Consider the following 17,364-nt stretch of genomic DNA (forward strand, 5'->3'; position numbering starts at 1 on the left):
CAGGGAAGAAGAGACCTTGGGTCACACACTCAAAACACTCTGGGCCACAGGACAAATTTGACAAAAATGTAAAGTACATCTTCCAGCTACCTTCTCTTGTTCTGAATACATACCCCCCAAACTTTCAATTATACTTGTCTTCCCAGGTAGTTTTGTCTCTAAAGAGTAAATGCACAACTCACATAAAAAATTTGTTGCCCATTGTAAATTAATACCATTTCAGCCTCTGTATGTTTGAATAATATGAGTCTGCTAGGAGAAGAATTTACTTTCAACATGCTGACAAAAATTCAAGTTTTGAACCTGCTGAGCAAAGATTCAGAGCCTGTACCACAGTGAATGTACCAATGTAAATGAGCTTCCTGAGGTCTCTTGACAGCTAGCCAGCTGGCCTTCCTACATGATATAATTAGGATGATGGGTTGCATACAATTTAGACCTATAGCACTTCTATCTCCCCTTAGAATTTGATACAAACTCAATGGTAGAAGATTCCAGAGGCTAATTCTAACAGTACCATTGATTAAACTCATAGATTACTTAGAATGGTCTGAACTTTTAAAGTAATGCAGTAAGGACTCAAATAAATGGTTTTTGTGAAATACTAATCTGAAAATGTCTTGCTCCCATATAGATGGCAGCATAAGTAAAGAATAGAGATGGTAAAGTACTCTAAAGTATTATGACTAGGGACATTATTATTTTGTAAAAATATATTCTAGTGAAAGAAGTACATACACACACTCCCTCTCTCCTCTTGTTTGTATCTATTTCTACCTAGAAAAGTCTTTTTGTGTTGTTAAGAGAGAAAAACTTGGTAACTCAGCACAATCATCCTTTATTTATGTCATTGCTTCTAAGTAATATCAAATGAAATTTAATATTAAAATTTGGAAGATAACATAAAAAACACAACACACTTTTGTTTTGTTTTGTTTTGTTTTGTTTTGTTTGAGATGAAGTCTCCGCCTGTAGCCCAGGTTGGAGTGCAATGACTCAATCTTGGCTCACTGCAACCTCTGCCTCATGGGTTCAAGCAATTCTCCTGCCTCAGCCTCTTGAGTAGCTGGGATTACAGGCGTGTACCACAACTGGGATTGTGGTACAGGTGTCCGCCACCATGCTGGGCAAATTTTTGCATTTTTAGTAGAAAAGGGGTTTCACCATGTTGGCCAGGCTCATCTCGAACTCCTGACCTCAAGTGATTCACCCGCCTTGGCCTCCCAAAGTGCTCGAATTACAGGCATGAGCCACCACGCCAGACCTCAGGTAGTTCTTTATAGCAGTGTGATAACGGGCTAATATATGTACCAATAACTTACATTTAAATATATAATTTATTGATTGGCTGTACCATGTTCTTTGTATCACAGATTTCAGGAACATGAAGATAATGGGCAGGTCAGCTAGTCAGAAACAAAATGCCTTTTTTTCCCTCCAAAATAGTTGTATTTAAATAGAAACAGGTTTCCTCTATACTGCCGAGGTTGATCACAAACTCCTAGCTTCAAGTGATTCTCTTGTCTTTCCAAAATGCCGAGATTACAGGATGAACCACCATGCCAGCCAGAATGCCTTTTAACAATTGTTCCTGACTGGGCACGGTGGTTCACACCTGTAATCCCAACACCCGGGGAGGCCAAGGCAGGAGTTAAAGACCAGCCGGGGCAACAAAATCCATGATCATGCCACTGAACCACAGCCTGGGCAACAGAGTGAGACCCTGTCTGGAAAAAAAAAAAAAAAAAAACCTGATAAGGTGCATGTTGGCTAATGCCTATAATCCCAGAACTTTGGGAGGCCAAGAAAGGAAGATAGCTTGAGCACAGCCTGGGCAACATGGTGAGACCACATCTTCACACTCACACAAAAATTAGCCAGACATGGTGGCATGCACCTGTAGTCCCAGCTACTCTTGAAGCTGAGTGGGGCGGATCACTTGAGCCAGGGAGGTGGAGGCTGCAGTGAGCTGGGATTATGCCATTGTACTCCAGCCTGGGAAACAGAGCAGGACCCTGTATCAAAACAAAAATGAAAACCCAAACAAAAAACAATTACCCCTGGGCATGGATGCAAGATGGTGGGGGGTTGTAAGATGTAACTAAAGTCATGTACTCATGTCTCTCTGGGCCTGGCACCTTTTGCAGACCTCACAGAGCTCAGATTGCTCTGAGCTATATTTCTTTCCTCAATTCATTCAAGAAACTGTACTATATATGTTGTTACTGTGTAAGATGATGGGAAGAAATTTAAAACTAATAAATAATTCAGTTTTTTTATGACAAGTGACAAAAATCTTTAAATCCTTTCATATACCGAAGAAAAAGTCTGAAATAGTATATATTGTAATTTTAACAAGAAAAGTTAGGAGTATTGAAACCACCTTTGCAAAAATAAACACTGAGAAAATTATGAAAGAGGTCTGACCTAACTGACTTCAGCTTGCTTACATTCTCCAAGCTGCCCTTCTTCATTCCTAGGTGCAGGCCAAACTAACTTTGGGAGGAATTTGATTTATAGTCTAACTTTGAAACAAAGATGATAACAGCAGTTTCCCGAAACAAACCCACAAACCCCCTTCTTGCCAGGGGGACCAGACCGTCTTTGTAAGACTAACCTATTAACCACAAGATTAGAAATGATGGCTTAGGAGTCATACAGCCAGAAGCCACAAGATTTCAATCCTCCCTAGTTGTTCCTAAGGATAACACTACTATTGTAAAACCTAAGATTGGTGCTCAAGATATTTTTTAGACCCTGTGTTACGGTGCATCAGCTGGCACCTCCTGATCAATCAGCACTCTCTATTCCCTGGCCCTCTACCCACAAAACTATCCTTAAAAAAATGCAGTCTCTGAATTTTGGGGGAGACTGATTTCAGTAATAAAACTCTAGTCTTCCATTCAGCTCGCTCTGTGTGAATTAAACTCTTTATGTATTCCAATTCCCCTGTCTTAATAAATCATCTCTGTCTGGGCAGTGGGCAAGGAGAACCCACTGGGCAGTTACAGTATTGTTAGTTAAATAAATACATTTGTTCAGGAGTTCGAGTCCAGGCTGGACAACATGATGAAACTCTGCCTGTACAACAAATACCAAAAAAAATTAGCTCAGCATGTTGGTCCATGCCTATAGTCCCAGCTACTCAGAGCCCAGGAGGCGGAGGTTGCAGTGAGCCGTGATGGAGCAACTGCATTCCAGCCTGGATGACAGAGTGAGTCTCTGTCTCAAGAAACAAAAACAATATGTATTTGTACCTCCGTATTGACAATCTTGCTAAATTTTAAATACCATGAGGTAGTAGATTAAAAGAATCTATTGTACCTTTTGCTCTGAGTTAAAAAGTTGAAAACACTTGGAAAGAGCAAGCCGTTTTTAAAAGCTGAAGGTATTCAGAGCCACCAAGTCATTTTTCAAGCTTTCATAGTAGCTTCTGACCTCTAGGGGGAGTTTGGCTTGAATAACTATGCCTACAGTTTAGAGGGCGCCATATCCATTCTTGTTTTGCTTCATTTTATTGAATTTTTATTTTTGTGTCTTGTTTCTGTGGTTTGAAGAATTAATAACTACTAAAATTTGGTTTAAGTATAAATCCTTTAAAGAAATGCTTGCCAGAGCTTTTCTTTATATTTTAACTTGCTTACTCAAGCAACTTAAGCAACAGTTCACTGAGGAAGTTTTTTGTTGAGGTTTTTTGTTTTGTTTTGTTTTTCCATGCAAAAGAAGTATCGGTGTTGAAACCTGGGTGTCCCTGGACAACACAATTTACCTGTGGTTGACCTGGGTTTCACTGGACAACACTGTTTACCTGTGGTTGTAAAATGTTCTGTAGTTCAATAAAATAAAGATAAAATACAAGACTCTAGATGGATAAAAATTAATCAATGTTTTGACTTTAAAGAAGCTTTGGTAAGAATGTTTCAACACTGAGTAACATCATTCTATTGAACTTTGCAAACATTGTATATCATTTTAAAAGTAATTTATGCAATGATAGGAAGCTGCATTGGTTACTTACTTGCTCTGTATTACTTTATATATTGTAACTTTTCATTGCCAAAGATAAAAATAACTAAACAGAAAGTTTGTAACTAACATTGAGTGAGCATTTGGTAGCACTGTTCTAAGCTTCTTATTTTATTTATTCCTCACAACAATCCTGTGAGGTAGAAAGTAATGAGGTGTTTTGTTGTTGTTGTTGTTGTTGTTGTTGTTGTTTGTTTGTTTGTTTGAGACAGAGTTTCACTCTTGTTGCCCAGGCCGGAGTGCAATGGCGTGATCTTGGCTCACCACAACCTCTGCCTCCCAGGTTCAAGTGATTCTCCTGCCTCAGCCTCCTGAATAGCTGGGATTACAGGCATGCGCCACCACGCCTGGCTAATTTTGTATTTTTAGTAGAGATGGGGTTTCTCCATGTTGGTCAGGCTGGTCTCAAACTCCCGACCTCAGGTGATCTGCCCGCCTCGGCCTCAAAGTGCTGGGATTGCAGGCGTGAGCCGCTGTGCCCAGCCAGTAATGAGGTTTAAAAAGATTAAATAACTTGCCCAAATCAAGAAGTGATTGGGCAAAGATTTAAAACCAGACAACCTGACTCAAGAGCTCTGCAGTGTCAATGATTTCTAATACTTAAATACCTAGTATGCTGGTTACACTAGTAAAGAGGAAATATAATTCTAGGAGTTTAAATGTTTTATTTACTTATTTATCTACATATTTTAAAAAATTATCATAAGCTTTCATCACATATAACTCTATGGTCTTCATAATTTTAATGTCTTTTTTTTTTTTTTTTTTTTCTGAGATGGAGTCTCGCTCTTATTGCCCAAGCTGGAGTGCAATGGCACGATCTTGGCTCACTGCAACCTCCACCTCCCAGGTTCAAGCAATTCTCCTGCCTCAGCCTCCCAAGTAACTGGGATTACAGGCATGTGCCCCCATGCCCCGCTAATTTTGTACTTTTAGTAGAGACGGGGTTTCTCCATGTTGGTCAGTCTGGTCTCAAACTCCCAAACTCAGATAATCTGCCCACCTCAACCTCCCAAAGTGCTGGGATTATAGACGTGAGCCACCGCGCCTGGCCCCATAATTATAATTTCTAATGCCTAAAAGTCTATCAACATTAGAATGTAGAAAATCAGTCCATAAGGAAGTTTTTTTTTTTTTTTATCTCTATTGCTTCATTTTTAAATATATATATTTTAGGTTTTTGTTCGCTCATTAAAATGTATATAACAAATCAGAAGGATATAAAGTGCATTCTATATGTCATTGTATAATTTTTAAAAAGCTAAAAGCCATGGTTTTCATGGTCCATATATATAGAGTTGGCTGAGCACGCTGCCTCACATCTGTAATCCCAACACTGGGAGGCCAAGACAGGAGGATTGCTTGAGCCTGGGAGTTTGAGACCAGCCTGGGCAACATAGTGAGACCTTGTCTCTACTAAAAATAAAAATAACTTAGCCACCTGTGGTGGCACATGCCTGTGGAACCAGCTACTTGGGAGGCTGAAGCAGAAAGATCGCTTGAGCCCAGGAGGTCAAAGTTGCAGTGAGCCATGATTGCACCACTACATTCCAGCAGCCTGGCTGACAGAGCAAGACCCTGTCTCAAAAAAAAAAAAAAAAAATCAAAGCGTTCATAGATAAGAGAGTCAGCAAGAGAAGAAAGCCAGTTCAAAGGGGCATAGGACAGGTAGTCACTGAAAGAAAAAACAAATGCTAGACTATGCTAGAACAAACAAAAATGCTAGACTATGATTACTAAATTACATAAAAACTGGTTAGTGCCGCATAGGGTAATAAAACTAACTGTGGGTTGTAGTCTCTTTACCAGCCTCAAATCATCTGCATCTCTATGAGACAAAGGTTACTTGCACTTATATTCCACAATGATTATTTGCATCACTATCTGGTTTTCTACAATTTACTTTCTGCTCTTATATCCTTACCAATTATCACTATCTATTATATTGCATATCTTACATATTTACCATGTTTACTGTCTTCTACATTAGAACATTTCCCCACTTCTGTACACTGCTATATCCCCAATGCCTACAACACTGCCTAGCATACAGCATGTACTTAAAAGTATGTGTGGAATAAATAAATAAGAAAAAAATGTTTAATGCAGATCCATTTGCCTTTAAAACTATATTTTTTACATATTTTTTTTTAATTTTTACCTTTATATTTTTAAAATTTTTACCTTTTTCTGTTTTTTGTTTTTTTGGGGTTTTTTTTGAGGCTGGGTCCCACTCTGTTGCCCAGGTTGGAGTGCAGTGGCATGATCTCGGATCACTGCTGCCTTTGACCTCCTGGGCTCAAGCAATCCTCCTGCCTCAGCCCCCTGCATAGCTGAAACTATAGGCGCATGCCAACACGCCCTGCTAATTTTTGTATTTTTGGTAGAGACAGGGTTTTGACATGTTGCCCAGGCTGGTCTTGACCTTCTGGGCTCAAGTGGTTCACCTGCATCAGCCTCCCAAAGTGGTGGGATTATAGGTGTGAGCCACTGCACCTGGTCCCACAGTTATTTTAAAAGGAAAAATAGGGAAAATGTAAAGTAAACAAACCCAAAGTACATTTAAGTGTAAATTAAATCAGCTGTATGAAGGATACCCAAGCCCTCATAATGGTGATTGAACAGAGAAAAGCTTCTTTCTACCTATCTGTGGAGAGATGAATAGAAATGACATGATGAGGTAACAAAACATGGAGAAACTGGAGAAAATCTACTAACCAACCCCCCTCATTCTCATTTTTTTTTTTTTAGATGGAGTCTAGCTAAGGAAGGAAGGAAGGAAAGAAGGAGGAAGGAGGAATGAAGGGAGGGAGGAGGAGAGGGAGACAGGGAGGGAGTGAAGGAGGGGGAAAGAGAGGGAAGGAGAAAGCAATAGGGGAGGGGAGAGAAGGGGAGGGGAGGGGAGGGATTAGCCAGGTGTGGTAGACGCTGGCTGAAGAAGTAGGAGGATCACTCGAACCCAGGAGGTCAAGGCTACAGTGAGCCATGATCACACTACTGCACTCCAGCCTGGGTAATAAAGCAAGATCCTGGCTCAAAAATAAAAATAAAAAGTCATTGTTTATATCAGCCAGAATGGTCATATTTAAATGAAAGCTAGATTTCTTTTCCTAAACATAACCTAGCCTATAAATCATTAACCAATTTATACACATCATTCTGCTCCTTCTTCTATTCTCACTTAACAATATATTGAACCTCACTATGTTCAAATATGACATGGGACATGCATTTTTTTTTCTTAAAGTATTCCTTGTTTATATGAAATTCAAATGTAGCTGGGTGTTCTGTATTGTGAGTTGCTAAATCTGGCAGCCCTACTTCTACCATTGGTCCAACACAAGGTGGCTGTTCCAGTTCTAGCCTCCACTCAACCATAGGAAGAGCTTAAGTAGGCTCAGGGAGCACATGTCACATATTACTTCTGTGCATATGCCGTGGGTCAAAGCGTTTCCACATTTAGCTTCTAAGGAAGTTGGGAAATGTAGTCTTTAGCTAGGCAGGCACGTAGCCAGCTAAAACTCTATTGCCAAGAAAGAAAAAAAGAATGGGTACGGGAGAACAACTAGTAGTCCCACATAGATAATAATCTCAGCCGGGTGCGGTGGCTCACATCTGTAATCCCAGCACTTTGGGAGGCTGAGGTGGGGGGAATCACCTGAGGCCGGGCATTCAAGACCAGCCTCACCAACATGGAGAAACCCCGTCTCTACTAAAAATACAAAATTAGTCAGGCGTGGTGGCACATACCTGTAATCCCAGCCACTGGGGAGGCTGAGGCATGAGAATTGCTTGAACCCAGGAGACGGAGGTTGTGGTGAGTCAAAATCCCATCATTGCACTCCAGCCTGGGCAACAAGAGTGAAACTCCATCTAAAAAAAGAAAAGAAAAAACCAAAAGAAAAAGAGAATTAACACAGTTGAGATTCATTCATCCTGATGAATGGAGACCTTCTTCAGGTCTCCTTCTTCAGGTCTCTTACTTTCTTCAGCTAAGCATTATGGATTTATACTACTTAGATTTTTTATTTTGGGGATTTTTCTGGTTCCTGAGATTTCTCTTAGTCTGCCTTTCCACTTCCAGATTTTCCTTGTTCTCTGAGATATCCCACCTTTTTTTTTCTTAAGTTGGTCAGATTTCATTTCTGTTACTTGTAGTCATAAAAACCTAACAAATCAAAGGTCAAGTCTGGATGCATTCCAAAGATGAGAAGATATAAAGTCAGTTCACTAGTTACCCATTCCTGAGGAATTTTTTAAAAGTACATTTTTACTTTTGCAATTTTCAGACATAAGGTAACGAGACAAAGTATAAACTTGAAGATAGTAGCTTAAAATGAGAGCATAAGGACAGGTGCGGTGGCTTACGCCTGTAATCCCAGCACTTTGGGAGGCCGAGGCAGGTGGATCAGCTGAGGCCAGGAGTTCAAGACCACCCTGGGCAACATGGAGAAACCCTGTCTCTATTAAAAATAAAAATTAGCTGGGCTGGTACCTGTAATACCAGCTACTCGGGGGGCTGAGTCAGGAGAATGGCTTGATCCCAGGAGGGGAAGTTTACAGTGAGCCGAGATGGTGCCAGTGCACTCCAGCTTGGGCAATAGAGGGAGACTCCATCTCAAAAAACAAAAAAGCTAAATGAGAACATAGTGAGAAATGAAAATTAAATCTGATTAGGCTAATACTTGCATTTACTCTACCAGGTGCTTTGCAAAACCTTTTACACACATTATTTCATTAAATCTTTTTCTTTGAGACAGAGTCTCTGTCGCCTAGGCTGGAGTGCAGTGGTACAATCCTTGCTACAATTTCTGCCTGCTAGGTTCAAGAGATTCTCCTGTCTCAGCCTCCCAAGTAGCTGGGATTACAGGCATGTGTCACCAGACTGGCTAAGTTTTGTATTTTTTAGTAGAGATGGGGCTTCACCATGTTGGCCGGGCTGATCTTGAACTCCTGACCTCAAATGATTTGCCCACCTCAGTTTCTCAAAGTAGTGGGATTACAGATGTGAGTCACTATGCCCTGCTTCATTAAATCTTTATTGCAACAAGAGGAATTATTATTATTATTATTATTATTATTATTGAAACACAATTTTACTCTGTCATCCAGACTGGAGTGCAGTGGCATCATCTCGGCTCACCACAACCTCCGCTCCCAGGTTTAAGTCATTCTCCTGCTTCAGCCTCCCAGGTAGCTGGGATTACAGGCATGCACCACCATGCCCAGCTAATTTTGTATTTTTAGTAGAAATGGGGTTTCACCATATTGGCCAGGCTGGTCTCGAACTCCTGACCTCAAGTGATCCACCCACCTTGGCCTCCCAAAGTGCTAGGATTACAGGTGTGAGCTACCACGCCTGGCCAAGAGGAATTATTGTAATTCTTATTTGGCAATAGGGAAAATGGAGCTTGTAAGAGTTAAGTGGCTTCCCTAAGTCATATAGCTGATAAAAGATATAGCCAGTATTCAAAACTGAAGTTAACTTGCTTATGCCATATCACATTCACACCTTAAAAAAATAAAATCAAGGTATCTGATAACTAGACAGGGTCTTACTCTCTTACCCAGGCTGGGGTACAGTGCTGTGATCATGACTCTCTGCAGCCTCACCCTCCTGGGCTCAAGAAATCCTCCCACCTCAACCTCCCAAGTAGTTGGGACTACAGGCATGTGCCACCACACCTGTCTAATTTTTGTATTTTTTGTAGAGATGGGGCTTTACCATGTTGCCCAGGCTGGTCTTGGAACTCCTGAGTTCAAGCAATCTGTCCACCTCAGCCTCCCAAATTTCTGGGATTAGAGGCACTAGCCATAGTTTCTGGCCTTTAAACCTTTTATTATGGAAAATTTCATATGTGAAATAGAGTATTTTAAAACAAATCCCAGTCATCATATTTCTCTACCTGTGAATATTTCAGTATGCTTCCCTAATGCATAAGAACTTGAGAAAAGAAACATAACAATAACATTGTCATGCCTCTAAAGAATAATATTTAATATCCAGTTCAAGTTTAACTTTTCTTGATTGTTTCAAGAGTATTTCTATGACTGTTCAAATAAAAATTCAAACACAGTGCAGACATTACATATTTTGCATATTCTCTTAAGTCTGTTTTTTGCTCACCTCAGCAGCACATATACTAAAATTGGAATGATACAGAGAAGATTAGCATGGCCCCTGTGCAAGGATGACATGTAAATTTGTGAAGCGTTCCAAAATTAATTAATTAATTAATTAAAATTAAACATTTTTTTTTTAGTCCGGACGTGGTGGCTCATGCCTGTAATCCCAGCACTTTGGGAGGCCAAGGAGGGCAGATCACAAGGTCAGGAGATCCAAACCTTCCTGGTTCACACAGTGAAACCCCATCTCTACTAAAAAAAAAAAATACAAAAACTTAGCTAGGCATGGTGGCAGGCGCCTGTAGTCCCAGCTACTCGGGAGGCTGAGGCAGGACAATGGTGTGAACCCAGGAGGCGGAGCTTGCAGTAAGCCAAGATCGTGCCACTGCACTCCAGCCTGGGCGACAGAGCGAGACTCCGTTTCAAAAAAAAAAAAATTTTTTAAGTCTCTTTTAATGTATGATAGTTCCCCTTCCTTTGTGTTTCCTCCCTTTTCTAATGCTTTTAACTCTGGGATCGTGAATTAACTTTGTAACATGCTATGTGTTCACTGAAGAAGTAAGGATGTTTGTCCTGTTGAATTTCTTACATTCAGTATTGGGCTGGCAGTTTTCTCCTGGTGTCATTAATGGGTTCTTCCATCATCCATACTTCCTGTAAGCTGGTAGTTTGTTGAAGAGGCTAGACTAAATTCAGGTTCAAGTTTCTTTTTTTTTTTTAATTTGTTTTTATTTTTTCTTTGTGGGATACACACACACACACACACACACGAGGTTAGACCTTAGATGGTACAGTGGCTTACTTTTAAAATAAACTGTGTAACTAATTTATTGAATGTACTGAATTGGTTATTATAATCAGTAAACTCCTTTTATTCTCTACTGCTACCTTCAAGCAAGCAGATCTCCCTTCTTGGCCCCTGGATGACATTTCAGGGAGATCTCTTAGCTTTGGGGCCATTCTCAGATGTGAGAAGAGACTCATTTTCAGCTATGAAAAATTATAGTTCAGTCTATATTAAACTTTAATTTCTCATCCAATTTAAATCTCCTGTCCTCTCTTCTCATCCCTATTCCTCCCCTGTATTCTATGACAGCTGACAGGCAGGACCAGCATTGAGGAAATGGTACATGGCCTGTCCCTTTACTCCATCTAGTGAACAGTCTCTACAGTGTCCCCGTGGTTCGTGGATAACTTCATGCATTCTTGCCCAGCCAAACAATGGTGGTGTAATTGCTGACACAGCAACCCTCTGTCCTTGCCCTGCCACTAGAGATCACTCTAGTTCCTCTATACCCCTCAAACTCCAGGAGACCCGATGCAGGATTTTTGCTCCTTAGCTCAGCTAAGTCTGGGTTCTTGTCTCATGACCAGGAAGAATTAGACACACAAATATCAAAGAGTGAGTGGAGTAGAATTTATTAAGTGAAAGGAAAGCTTTCAGCAAAAAGAGGGGACATGGCAGGGGAGTGGGAGTAGTTCTCCTACCTGAAGACAGGAAAGTTCCCTGACATGGCTGAGCCTGGGGCTTTTTACAGGCTTAGAATAGGGAGCGTGTGCTGATTGGTTTGTGAGTATGCAAAAACAGTCATAGAAAGACACCACTCAAAGGTGGGCACAACAATGTAGAAAACCAATTAGGAAAGGGTAGGTATATGTAAAATAGGTGAAGAGTGGGGATCAATCAAAGAAGGTGGGTTCTTAATCCCATCTGAGTATTTATCCGGGACAGTTTCTGTCTTGAAAGTTGGGTTTCACAAGGGACCTGCCCCTATCTGCCTAGGCATTTGCCTGCCTCCTGCCTCTATCAGACCCTTGTTGGGTTCTCCCCAACATTCAACTGCCTTTCACTCCTGTAGTAGCACTGGGCAGGCCTACACACTCCTCCAGCCCAGCAAGCATCTGGCCAAGGAGTACAAGTCCCTCACCTGTTTCTGGCTAACCCTTCAATTCTCTAAGGGGTGCCCTTACTGTCCCCTTTCACTTGGCCCATCCTATGTAGAACAGGGAATGAATGCCAGTGTGCTCTCTCTTTTTGTGAGGTCCCCCCAAAGATGCATCTGTCTTAATGAAACACCAGCCTTCTCTGCTATAGGATTTTGGGAGTGACGATTCCTGGACCAGAAAGAATGACTGTGTCATAGTAAGGCCTGTGCACATGTGTTCAGATGCCCTTTTTAAAATGGGGGCTACTTCCCACCCATTGTCAGCACCACTGAGGATTATCCTAAAAATAAATAGGAAAGTCCTCATTTATATTCAGACAAGTTTGTTAAGATTTACCACTTGACTTCATTTTAGCTGAACATACAGAATTTCCTAGTTTATTTTAAAATGAATAGCTTAGAGAAACTATAATTTTTTTTTTTTTTTTTTTTTTTTTGAGACAGGGTCTTGTTCTGTCACCCAGGCTGGAGTACAGTGGCATGATCACTGCTCACTGAAGCCTCAACCTGCCAGGCTCAAGCAATCTTCCCACCTCAGCCTTCCAAGAAGCTGAGACTATAGGTGGGCACCACCATGCCCTGCTAATTTTTGTGTTTTTACTAGAGATGGAGATTTCACCATGTTGCCCAGGTTGGTCTCGAACTCCTGAGCTCAAGTGATCCTCCTGCCTCAGCCTCCCAAAGTGCTAGGATTACAGGTGTGAGCCACTGCACCCAGCCAAGATAAACTCAAATATAAATGAAACCCTTCAAGACATTTTTTCATGTGTCATTGGGATGTTAATAAACATCATGTACAAGAGCTAACAAATTCTTATCTTTTGTCCTTACTTTAGAAGACCTGGGTGGCCTACCAAATATCAACAACAACAAAAGCAACACAAGAAAATAATTTCTGGCAGGGTGCGGTGGCTCACGCCTGTAATCCCAGCACTTTGGGAGGCTGAGGCAGGCAGATCACCTGAGGTCAAGAGTTTGAGACCAGCCTGACCAACATGGAGAAACCCCATCTCTACTAAAAATGCAAAATTAGCTGGACATGGTGGCATGCGCCTGTAATCCCAGGTACTCGAGAGGCTAAGGCAGGAGAATCACTTGAACCTGGGAGGCATAGGTTGCAGTGAGCTGAGATTGCGCCATTGCACTCCAGCCTGGGCAACAAGAGTGAAACGCCATCTCAGAGAAAAAAAAAAAAAAAGAAAAAAAATCATCTCTATAAACAGCAGAAGACATGGAAGCAAGTCCACAGTGATGTATCAGCTATGTTAAACATACTCAGTCTTGTTTTCTATTTCAACCTTTGTACACAGAAATATTTACTTGTTTGACTCCCATGCTTTATTAGACACAACCTATAACCATTTTAATTGATGTGTTAAGGTCTATGTGTATTTTTTAAATTAATGGGTTTAATTACAATTGCTGTGTATATGATTGCTTATTCAATCTTGAAGTAGAACTAGAATTAGGAAATGAAAAGTGGGTCCACTGACTCACTAGAGTCAGCTGAGCACACTCTTATTTTGCTCTCAGAGTAGGGGTGAACAATAATCTAATCAAGAACTGCATGGTGGTGAGTCAGTACTCAAAGATGAATGGGCCAAAATTAGAGTTTAAAAACACGTGAGATGTGTGGATGGATATTACAATAGGTCAAATGCATCATATTAAACTTATTCTGGACATGACTGGTTAAGTATGCTTGAATCTAAGTATTATATCTTCCAAATGTGTGCACTTAGAAAAGCTTCAGGCTCATAAAAGGATGAGTGTTTGTGGAAGAAAGGAGGGAGGAATGAAAAAGGAAAAGGGGGGAAGGAAAAGGGAGAGCGAGGAAGGAAAAGCAAAATGATTTTTACTACTTCATTTCAACCACTGAGTGAGTATAAATTGGCTAATGATTTTTTCATGGTGTGGTTAAAATGTTGATTTTAGGCTTAGTCATGTAAATAAAATAAAATTAAGAGTTTAATCAAAATTATGTTATGGTAATAATCAAAAGGATGACAGCACAGCTTGTGTTTGAAAAAGGAACGTTAAAGAGTTTGTATGTTTTGTTTTGTTTTTTGAGACAGAGTCTTGCTCTATCACCCAGACTAGAGTGCAGTGGCATGATCTTGGCTCACTGCAACCTCCACCTTCTGGGTTCAAGCGATTCTTCTGCCTCACCTTCCTGAGTAGCTGGGATTACAGGCACCCACCACCATGCCTGGCTAATTTTTGTATTTTTAGCAGAGATGGGGTTTCACCATGTTAGCCAAGCTGGGCTCGAACTCCTGACCTCAGGCAATCTGCCTGCTTCGGCCTCCCAAAGTGCTGGGATTACAGGCATGAGCCACCGAGCCCGGCCATGTTTTTGTTTTTAACTCTGGCATCATGAATTTACTTTGTAACATATTTAACATTCCAGAATATCAATGTCATGCCAGTCTGTGTAAAGAGAGTCCACCAACAGGCTTTGTGTGAGCAACAAGGCTGTTTATTTCACTTGGGTGCAAGTGGGCTGAGTCCAAAAAAAGAGTGAGCAAAGGGAGATAGGGGTGGGGCAGTTTTATAGGACTTGGGTAGGTAGTGGAAAATTACAGTTAAAGGGGGTTGTTCTCTTGCAGGCAGGGGCAGGGGTGACAAGGTGCTTGGTGAGGAGCTCCGGAGACTTATTGTACAGGAGAAGGAATGTCACAAGGTTAACTGATCAGCCAGGGTGGGGCAGGAACAAATCACAATGGTGGAATGTCATCAGTTAAGGTAGGAACTGGCTATTCTCACTTCTTTTGTGGTTTTTCAGTTGCTTCAGGCCATCTGGAGTTACACATGCAGGTCACAGGGGCTATGATGGCTTAGCTTGGGTTCAGAGGCCTGACAATCAAGTTATTGATTTGTTCTCTTGGAAACTCCATTTACCAAGTCACTTGAATATAGTTAACAAATGTATTTAAACACAAAGACATGGTAATTAATAGAAAGCAAATGTTCCATTAAGAAATACAACGCAGAATGCATCTTTAAAGCAACAGAATTTCAGGGCAAGACAGTACTGCAGTCATTCTTCTCAATTCTGTGTCATGTGCAGATTTCAGAGTTATTCTTTGTGTATGTCTGAGTCTTGGACACAAATGCTGTAGAGACAGTCACAGCCATGGTCTTGTGGGGCTCATATAGAGGCTGCATTCCTTGAACTGCCCTCTGCCTTCTCCCTCCATTGCATAGGAATATCATTCAACCCACTGTGAATTTGCCATGTGGTGTTGTCACCCTTCCTTCATTTCAGTCCCTCAGAGTAATCTACAAGGACACAGAAGGAGATGTGAAATTGCCTCATGGCCAAAGTAACTCTTCTCTTCAGGGTGTTCCTATGGTATTTTATTTTGTTTTACATTTTATTTATATATATATTTATTTATTTATTTATTTATTTATTATTATTATTTTTTTTTTTTTTTTGAGACAGAGTCTCACTCTGCTGCCCAGGCTGGAGTGCAATAGCATGATCTCTGCCCACTGCAACCTCCACCTCCTGGGTTCAAGCAATTCTCCTTCTTCAGCCTTCTGAGTAGCTGGGATTACAGGTGCCCTCCACCATGCCTGGCTACTTTTTGTATTTTTAGTAGAGACAGAGTTTTACCATACTGGCCAGGCTGGTCTCAAACTCCTGACCTTAAGTAATCTGCCCACTTCAGCTTCCCAGAGTGCTGGGATTACAGGCATGAGCCACTGCACCCAGTCTATTTTATTTTATTTTTTGAGACAGAGTCTCACTCTGTCACCCAGGCAGGAGTGCAGTGCATGCTATTGGGTCACTGAAACCTCTGTCTCCTGGGTTCAAGTGATTTCCCTGCCTCAGTCGCCCAAGTAGCTGGGATTACAGGTATGTGCCATCACACTTGGCTAGTTTTGTATGTTTAGTAGAGAGGGGGTTTCTCAATGTTGGTCAGGCTAGTCTCCAACTTCCGACCTCAGGTGATCCGTCTGTCCTCGGCGTCCCAAAGTGCTAGGATTACAGGCATGAGCCACTGTGCCTGGCCTGAAATTTGTTGATTTTTAGTCACTCATCATTCCCTTTCCTTTTCTACTAATCCCTCATTTTATTTTGGATAAGTACACTGTGATGGTTAATTATATGAGTCAACTTGACTGAGCTAAGAGATACTAGGATAGCCGGTAAAACATCATTTCTGGATGTGTCTGTGAGAGCCATCCCGGAAGAGATTAGCATTTGAATCAGTAATGGAGTGAATATGCTCTGCCCTCGCCAATGTGAGTGTTCAGTGCACAAATGAAACAAAAAGGCAGAGGAGGGGTGACATCACTTTCTCTTCTTGAGCCAGGGCATCTATCTTCTCTTGTCCTTGGACATCAGAGTTCCCCGTTTTCAGGCCTTTGGACTCTAGGACTTGCACCAGGGCTCCCACCACCCTGTCCCAGTTCTTGGTCCATCAGTCTTGGACTGGGATTTGCACCATTGGCTTCTCTGCCTCTCAAGCCTTTGGCCTGGACTGAATTCTATCACTGGCTTTCCAGGTTCTCCAGCTTGCATCTTTCATTTGTTTCTTGGACATTTGGGAGTCTATAAATTTTTTACACTTCCTTTCCAAGAAATCGAATACAGGGCTGCCAATAGGACATACCCTCAACGAGTATGGCTGATGCTACTTGCCATGACAATGTTGCCTGGTTTCCTAATGTTAATGTTAGCTCCTACCTTCTAAGTTGGGTCACTGAAGTCCACCTTTGTAAGTGGGCGTGCTCTGGAAATAGCTGTTTTTCTGTAGACATAGTATCTGTGATCCCTGCATTGGATGCACTGAGTTATAATACTCTCCTAAATCTCACTGTGGGAGGCTAGTCTGTGTAATTGAACTTCTGCCTCAAGAGCTAAAACCCAGCTCTAGCCAACTAGAACTCTGTGAAGTCTTAGCATTCCTCTTCCTGGGGGCCTAGAGACTCTCTACTAATCCCCAAGTTGCTATCTAGAGTTCTACTCTAAAAGGATGAACAGGCCAGGTGCAGTGGCTCACGCTTGTAATCCCAGCACTTTGGGAGGCCGAGGCAGGTGGATCACTTGAGGTTAGGAGTTCAAGACCAACCTGGCCAACATGGTGAAACCCTGTCTCTACTAAAAATACAAAAACTAGCATGGCGTGGGGGTGCGCGGCTGTAATCCCAGTTACCTGGGAGGCTGCAGGAGAAGAATCACTTAAACCGGGAGGTGGAGGTTGCAGTGGGCCAACATCGCGCCACTGTACTCCAGCCTGAATGACAGAGAGAG

The 17,364-nt window shown here is 41.5% G+C and overlaps 1 non-coding gene across 1 annotated transcript; it reads left to right on the forward strand.

Annotated features, from left to right (window-relative positions):
• The first annotated feature begins 10,145 nt into the window (after window positions 1–10,145).
• Window positions 10,146–10,252, forward strand: LOC111538956. Its single transcript, XR_002730527.1, has one exon. It is a non-coding gene; the product is annotated as a U6 spliceosomal RNA (small nuclear RNA).
• Window positions 10,253–17,364: the final 7,112 nt, after the last annotated feature.

Source organism: Piliocolobus tephrosceles, chromosome 10 (assembly GCF_002776525.5).
Source record: "Piliocolobus tephrosceles isolate RC106 chromosome 10, ASM277652v3, whole genome shotgun sequence".
In the NCBI taxonomy this organism is placed as follows: Eukaryota; Metazoa; Chordata; class Mammalia; order Primates; family Cercopithecidae; genus Piliocolobus; species Piliocolobus tephrosceles.